This window comes from Chiloscyllium punctatum, chromosome 19 (assembly GCF_047496795.1).
Source record: "Chiloscyllium punctatum isolate Juve2018m chromosome 19, sChiPun1.3, whole genome shotgun sequence".
Lineage (NCBI taxonomy): Eukaryota > Metazoa > Chordata > Chondrichthyes > Orectolobiformes > Hemiscylliidae > Chiloscyllium > Chiloscyllium punctatum.
In genome coordinates this window covers 30,177,353-30,186,073 of record NC_092757.1, presented here as the reverse complement: position 1 = coordinate 30,186,073, position 8,721 = coordinate 30,177,353, and positions in this window count along the sequence as shown.

Sequence of the window (8,721 nt, the reverse complement as noted above, 5' to 3'; positions counted from 1 at the left end):
CAGGATTAATTTACAAATCTTCACAGAACAAGGTCATAATGTTGATAACCCTCCAGTCTCCTGACACCTCCTCTCAGTCCAGAGGAGACTGTAATGTTGTGTCCAGTGCCCCCTCTCACTTCAATCAGGATCCTTGGATGGATCTCATCCTGATCTGGTGTCCTGTTAACCCCGAGTGCCAACATCATTTGGACAGGTAATTGGATAGAAAACCTTTCCTCCTCAGTGTATCCGCACATTAACAATTTACTGATTAGTATCATCGCTGTTTTCTCACCTTCACTGGAAAGATTTAAAAATAAACTCGCGCAGAGTCGGTTAAACGGCCGCGCCTCGAGACCCCGCGTGAGCCCTGAGGGCGGGCCTTTACTCACATCCAGCTCTGATTGATCAGAACATCTGTCAATCTCGTGCTTATAGCCAATAGAAGTGCGGTCCCGCGTGGGGACGTCATCGGGAAGTGAATGTGGATGAAAAGAGAAATCGCTGGAGAAACTCGGCGGGTTTGGCAGCTTCTGTGGAGTTAAAACAAAGGTAACGTTTCAGATTCAGTGACCCTTCATCAGAACTGAAAGTATCTCGGAAAAAAAGTGCAGTTAGTGGCTCTCACTCCTGCAATAGGTGGCGATAGAGCCCAGAGAGAGAGAGAGAGAGAAGAGACGCAGATATAAAGGGGATGGATAATTGTGAGACAGGGAGAAATAAAAGCTGATACAGGGGAAAATGTAGGAGCAGATTACTGCAGATACTGGAATCTATTGAAAACAAGTCACATTCCTGATGAAGGGCTTATTTCCGAACTGTGGACGGCACAGAATTTCTGCGTTTTTGGGGTTTCGCTTGAGGGAAGGATAGGATTGATAAATCAATGGCTGAAAAGGTGGTGCAATGTGCAGGGATTCAGTTTCTTGGATCGTTGGGATCTCTTCTGGGACATAAAAGATCTGTTCATAAAGGATGGGTTTCACCTGAACTGGAAAGGGACCAATATCCGACTGGGGAGACTTGCTAGTTCTAGTTTCGGATCCTGTCAACATTTTGAGTGGTGAGGTGGGAGCTTCTAAGTAACAGTACATAGACAGAAATATGAGGATGGTTCTGAATCAGAAAAGAACAAGTTAATTCAAAAAGACAGACATGAGTGGTCAGAGAATGATTTAACTCTCAGGTAAGGCTGATAAGCTCAGCGCATGTATGGGAATGTGGGTTTGGGATGTCAAAGCGACTACAGAAGCTTGGCTGAGGAATTGACAAGAGAGGCAGCTCAACATTTCAGGCTTTAGGTGTTAAAGGAGGGATAGTAAGAGAGGAGAGGGAATGGTATATTTAATTAAGGAAAACATTACTACTGCAATTAGAATAAAATTAAAAATCACACAACACCAGGTTATAGTCCAACAGGTTTAATTGGAAGCACACCAGCTTTCGGAGCGTTGCTCCTTCATCAGGTGATTGTGGAGGGCTCAATCGTAACACAGAATTTATAGCAAAAATTTACAGTGTGATGGAACTGAAATTATACATTAAAAAATTGATTGTCTGTTAAGCCTTTCATCTGTTAGAATAAAGTGATAGTTTCACTTCTTTCATGTGTAAATCACAAAACCTTTTTTTTAAAGTTGCATTCTCGGGTTAGCTGTTAACAATATTGATAGCTAGACAATATGTTGAAAGTGTTAGCCCCCTGTGTTCTCTGTCTATGACCTGATGTTTAGATTGATTCCAATCTAAAAAGTAAGATCAGAGTTTTACATAAATTCATTCAGTTTTGAGCTCAGAGTTCTACATCAATGTATGCAGTTTTTGAGCAAATTGCAATGTAACTCTGCAAGTACAAATTCACCCCACAAAATATATGTGTGCATGTGGGTCTTTGTCTGTCTGTGTGTGTGTGTGTCTGTCTGTCTGGGGTGGGGGTTGTGAGTGTGAGAATGTGTATGTGTGTAGTGAGTGCAGATTGTCTTAAGTCTGCGAGGGGGTGCATGTGAGTGTGGGAGTGGGTGTGTCTATAAGGGTGTGTGTGGGTGTCGTGTGCGCGTCTGTGTGTACCTGTGTCCATGTGTATGTGAGAGAATGTGTGTGTGTGTGTGTCTGTGTGTGTGTGTAGGAATATCTGTGTGTGTGTGTAGCGCAATGGTGATCACCTGTAATGTGACATGAGCCCACGGTCCTGGTTGAGGCCCTCCCTATGGGTACCGAACTTAGCTATTAGCCTCTGCTCGGCCACTTTCCTCTGCTGCCTGTCCCGAAGTCCACCTTGGAGGATGGTCACCCGAAGGTGGCAGGTCTGGCTAATAGGGTAGTTAAGAAGGCGTAGAGGATATGTGCCTTTACTAGTCAAAACGTCGGTTATAAGAGCAGGGAAGTGCTGTTGGACTTTGTTTAGGCCATAGTTGGACTATTGTGTGTAGTTCTGGTCACTGCAGCATGGGAAGGATGTGTTTGCATTGGAGGGAGTGCAAAGGAGGTTCAGCAGAGTGTTGCTTAGGCTGTAGCAATTTAGCTGTGAAGAGGGAGGCTGTATAAGCTCGGGTTGCTTCACTAAGAACAGAGATCGGAGTATCTATGAAGACCATCGACAGGGTGAATAGAAAGCAGTTGTTCCCCTTAGTCAAAGGGTCTATAACAGGATACTATAATTTTAAGCTGAAAGGCAGGAGGTTTAGAGGGGACATGAGGAAAATTCTTCCCACCTAGTGGTTGGCGAGGGGCCTGAAATTGAAATCGGAAACCTCATGAAAGTACTTGGAAGAGCACTTGAAATGTCATAACATTCAAGGCTATGGGCCAAGTGCTATATAATTGGAACTGATGTAGATTTAGTGTCATTTTGGTGGGACAAACACAATGGTCCAAAGGGCCTCTTCTGTTCAATGTGATTCTGTCATTTGAGAATTCTGAGGATAAGGATCTGAATTTGTTCCTGTTTTTCTTTGTATTTATTTTAAGAAAGTATTGCCAAGTGTGAGTTCTAGCAGTTGTTGTAGTCAGCATCAGCTTTTGGTTCTGTACCAGGGTGCTCATTGACAGATAGAATTTCTGAAATGAGTTACAAAACTGAATGAACAAGAAAAGCAGTGGGATAACTGTATTTAGTAAAACAGCTTTCAAGGTGTTCTACAACATGAGGTATTGATTGGCTGAATAGCCTCAGCAAAATGAAGGTCATCGCTGAAAGGAATATTGAAAGATATTTCAATATTGATGGGACTGATAGTGGGTGAAATCATGCAAGTCTTATTGTTTGAATACAAATTGGAATTAGCATTTGAGACCTAATAGGTTCAGATTAATCCAGTCTTTGGAGTATTAAAGTACAAACATAAATCTCAAATGATATCATATCATTAAAATAAACCTGTTGTCATTCAATGATTTTGAAAATAATGAGATACCACACAAGATAAAATAGTCTCTGAAACTGTCTCTTCTTCAATTATGAGATAATTCTCCAATTCTGAGACATTGCCAGCAGCAGGAAGGGAGAGGTTATTTCACAAACAACAACATGTACTTTCCAAGGCTAATTATCTTGAAAGTATGCTACATCATCCTTCACATTGTTAGTATGCCTGGTAAATCTTGTAACAACTTATGTTACATAAATCTCTATATTTCCACTGTACACCTGATATGCGAAATGACTGTGTGCTCATTAACTGAGTTTAAAGTGAATAGTTTGTCAGATAGGAGGCTCCTCGGTATTGTGCAGTATTGTGGGTTTCTCTATGCAATACAGAATGTGTATACACTGAGGCCACATTGATGGAATTTAGCTGAGCACTGACCCTATCTGGTCAAGAAAGTGTTCAGCAAGACAGTCTTTCCCTGTAGTAGTTTAAAGCCTGCTATTTCTCAGATGTGTTTTGTAATGACCCACTTCTCAGTGACATCTGGTGTTTCCCATTCCTTGATGTAAAGAGATTTTGTTGGTGGATCTTGCTCAGGCAGCTTACTCCAAATGGGAGCCCAGCTACAATATTAGCAAAAGGTGAGTTGAGCAGGTCGTTATGGAGTGACAACTGATGGTGAGCATGGATGGCATTGACTATCTGTGTGTTTTCATCAATCAATGGATGTTTGGGGACATGATATTTTTGAGGACAGGTCGCTGGGAGCGGTGTTAAGCACAAGGTTCCATTTATGATGTGTATTGTTGAATTATTTGTTTGTCAAAAAGACATGAGTTATGCTATTTGTAGAAAGAGGCATAGTGCTGTGGTGTACAGTTTAACAGGACAAACACTGAGATCTGGAGTGTTGTGATAGCAGCTGTCCCAGAGAGGATCAAACAACTTTGTCAAACAGGACGTTTCCCATCTTGCCCTTTGTTGCTGTTATCCTCTGGTGTTCCACAAATGATAATGGTCTATGTGAAGATACTCCCATGTACATTTGCTTGGGATTGTTATTTCATTTTAGGCTATTAATTTGCATAAGTATTTATTATTGCTATTATTATTTTGTTAGTACTGACATTTTAGAGATAAATGTCTGGATATATTTTTAGACCAATTCACTGTGAGGCCATAGTGTTACACCTTGATGCAGTACGCCATCAACTTTGTGAAATCTGTTGTTGGACCTGGTCCAGAGGCCTCACCACTGTGGAAATTGGTTGGTCCAAAAGGATTTGTCACAGATGAAAGCCAAGTTGGTTTATGATGACTGACATGTGATTTAGGATATTTGATATTTTTGTGCTGCTCCAAGGCTCCAATCAGGATCAAGAACATTTGGCCCAACAGAGTGAAAGTCAGTGCTGCTATTGTGTATTCCTGATGAAGAGCTTATGCTCAAAATGTCTATTCTCCTGCTCCTCGGATGCTGCCTGACCTGCTGTGCTTTTCCAACACCACACTCTTTAATTTAAATCTCCAGCATCTGCAGTGCTTTCTCTCTGTTGTGCCCTCCAGTTGAACTGAAATTCAACATTGAGAGACTTGTGAGTTGGAACCTGTAAATGGATCATAGTCCATCAGCAGCACACTGCTAAAAGAATATGAATCATCTGTCAACCGTGATTTACAAGATGCTCTTTGCTTCATGGTGTGGGACGTCATTGCACCGATTGTCACATGGGATGTCTGTCCAAGCAGTGATGGTGATTCACACCACAGAGGCAGATTTATACAGATATATAAATTCCAACCGTATTAATTGCTGAAGTACAAGTCAGTTCAAGATCTTGCTGGGCAATTTTAGCCAATCTGCTTCTTAGAATGTTTATTGCATCTTCCTTGCATTCTGGATGATTGGAATGGAGGAGAGTGGGAATGACTGCTCACCTGTGTTCACTTTATGACTAGTTGTTCATGACAAAACCCTTTGCTGGTTGGGGATGGCTATTCAGGGAACTTGCCTCACATAGGGCAGTTTAGTATGTTCAGCTCCTGTTTGGATGACAGTTCTGAGGTAGGGCCACTTAAATTGAAATATTACCTCTGATTTCTCTCCACCAATGCTGCCAGACCTGCTGAGCTTTTCCAGCAACTTTTGTTTTTGTTTTGATTTACAACATCTGCCGTTCTTTCAGTTTTTATCTGTCATTTTTCATGTTGTTTGAATCACTGTGTGAAAGTGAGGTGATTTATTGAAGATCATATTTAGGTGCTGAATAACCCCAGATTGCTTTGTGGTTATTGATGGTTGGAAAGTATATCAGGGTGGGAGTAAGGTAATATTGAAGGGACTTGTTGTTGCCAGCTAACAATGGAAAGTTTATAAATGTTTGCAGTAACAACAACACTGAGCTGAACATTCCCCCAGTACATTGTATATGTCAGGGCAGCTGCTGGCACAACATGTTTTACATCAAGGGAATAATGCAGTGGATCAGACGTTTTGATGGAATAAGAACCTGTTACTTCAATTCCAAAAAAGTTCACTTAAAGGAAATGCTGTTGATGCTTGTGCAATGGCACGGGGTGTTCAGCAGAGGGGATCATTTTAAACACAAGAGAAAGAGAAAGAGGGAATTAACCCCCAAAACAAAAGAGACTCCATTGGACAGAGACACAGACACAGAGATTACTCACAAATATACAACACACTGATACATTCCCAGGCTGAAGCAAACCTCATGGGAGAGAAGGAAAATGAGAAACCATCAAGAGAGCTGGGACTAACTGGAATATGAGTATCACCACTTCAGTCTGTCCATGTCTTAACTTCTGTTTGTCCCTGTCTGACTTTTCCTCTTTTCTCTCTCTCTGTGTCCTTTTGTCTGCCTCCGTCTTTCTATCTCCTTCTCCCTGTCCTTCTCTTTCTCTCTGTCTCCATTTTTTTCTTTCTCTCTCTCTTCCCTATCTCTCGCTCTGCCCTATGCATTATCTCAGTGATCAGAGCTACCTCTTTCCATCTGAAATGAACTGATTACTCCATAATCTAAGAATGAAATAAATGATTAATAACCAATCAATTAATAAGGTTAAAATTACAGAATCATTTGTATTTTCCAACTGAAATGCACACATTTTGAAATTAAACTGTAGCAGCTACACAGTAACAAATGGCGTAAATGGTGGGGGAGAGAGAATTGAATGAGCTGCTGTGCACACAGACAGTGCTGTAGGAAACTAAGGTGTTGATATTTGAGGAATAATGTAAATTATGATGTAGTTGGACTGGGGGAACCTCACTGGACTTGTAATGCAGTGACCCAGGATACACATACCAGCAATTGGCAGAATTTAATCTCAAATAATTAATCCATCTGGAATTGAAAGTTAGTTTCATAGTCTCATTGCAGAACCAAACACCAATTGCTGTAAATACACATCTGCTTCACTCATGTCCTTCACCAAAGGGAGTTTGGGAATCTTACCTGGTCTGGCCCAGAAGTGTTTTCAGAAGACATTAAATAGTTCTGACTGATATATAATGTATGGTTAAAGATGTATGTTTCAGACATGAGTGAGGAACGAAAACAGGAATGCTATTAGGTTTCAGCTTCGACATTGAAATTGGCAACACACAAAATGAACACAGTAAAGTACTTCTTCCTAACAACTAGTCGCAAGACAGACATGGTCAAGATTGTTTTTACTGATTATTACATCACTTCCCTCCTAAATGTTGATTCCCCTTTAAACACCACCTCAAAGACATGCTTCAAATGGCAAGGACGGAGAACAGATTCTGACTGGGGAGCATCAGATTCGCAGTTGCAGCACTAGGGACCAAATTCGTCACTTTGTCTGGACATTGTCAACCAGACTAGACCTGAAACTCGCATGAAGGGAACCAGTAAGAGAGAACAACTTACTTGTGTCCCACTCCTCCAATAGATGGAGCCCAGAAAGAGAGAGAAGAGCAGTCTGGCAGACAAAGGGATGAATAATTGTGAGGCAGGGAGAAAGACAAGCTGATCATGGAGCTACAGGTGAAAATGGAGTTGGCTGGGCCTGAAGCAGCCCATGTCATGACCAGGGCCTGGGTTGTGGAGGGTCGATGCAAACTCAATGGGCCAAATGGTCTCTTTCTGCAGTGTAGGGATTCTATGATCTTTGCAAGTTGAGTACCTAATGCAATTAATCATTAAAGCAAACATTAAAAATTAGAGGTATACAAACCCTGTTAATTGAGCTAAATGTTGAACTGGGAACTGAACTGAACTGCATTGCCAAAGAATTCATCAATCTTGGAGAGTTGGCACAGGAAGATTACCAGGAGGGTACCAGAGCTGGAGAACTTTATTTAAGTTTGCTCACAAATGGAAGCATCATTGATTGGGCTGGCATTATTCTCCATCCCCAGTTGCCTAGAGGGGTAGTTAAAGGTCAAGCACATTGCTGTGGGTCTGGAGTCACATGTAAGCCAGACCAGGTCAAATGGCAAATTTCCTTACCTAAAGCACATTAGTGTATCAGACGGGTTTTCACAACAATGTTGTAATGGGGAAGACTCCTTCCTTTTCGCCTGAAATTGAATTCAATTCCCACGATCTGCCGCGGTAGGATTCAAACTCATGTCCCCAGAACATTGACTTGATTTTTTTCTACCCTTGCCCAGTCCCTTCCCACTTCCATCTGTGATTCCTCTGGTTCTGGATGCTGCCAGGTTTATAGTGTTGTCAATCACAGGGACCTTGTTTCAAAAACTCAGTCAACTTCCATGACAGAATAGTCATCTCAATCCTTGTGCTCCTCATGTTGTGGCTCAGACTGGGAACACTTCACAGTTCCCATCTTCATATCCCGCAGTTTGACCTACACTGCTGTCCCACAGGGACAAATCACCTTTGGGTGTAGAAGGATGGACTGGGCAAGGAATGGGAATTTTAATCAGTCACTAAATTAGTTTGGAAATATCTGCTGCACATTATATTCCATCTACTAATTCCTTCCTCACTCAGCGAAGTTGCCTGTATCTTTGGTCATCCCCACAGCTTTCTTTCCCACCCACCATAGGTCTTTTCAGTGAACCTGGAAACATTACATTTGTTCCCTTCAGCTACTCATTGCTATCAATTGTAAGTGCCTGTGTCTTTAGCAGTGACCCTACAGGCAGCCCCACTTGGTACTAGCTCGGAGAAAGTGAGGACTGCAGATGCTGGAGACCGGAGTTGAAAAGTGTGGTGCTGAAAAAGCGCAGCAGGCCAGGCAGCATCTGAGGAGCAGAAGAATCGATGTTTCAGGCATAAGCCCTTCTTCAGGAATGAGGCTAGTGTGCCAAGCGGGCTGAGATAAAAGGTGGCGGGGAATTTGGGGGAGGGGCTCT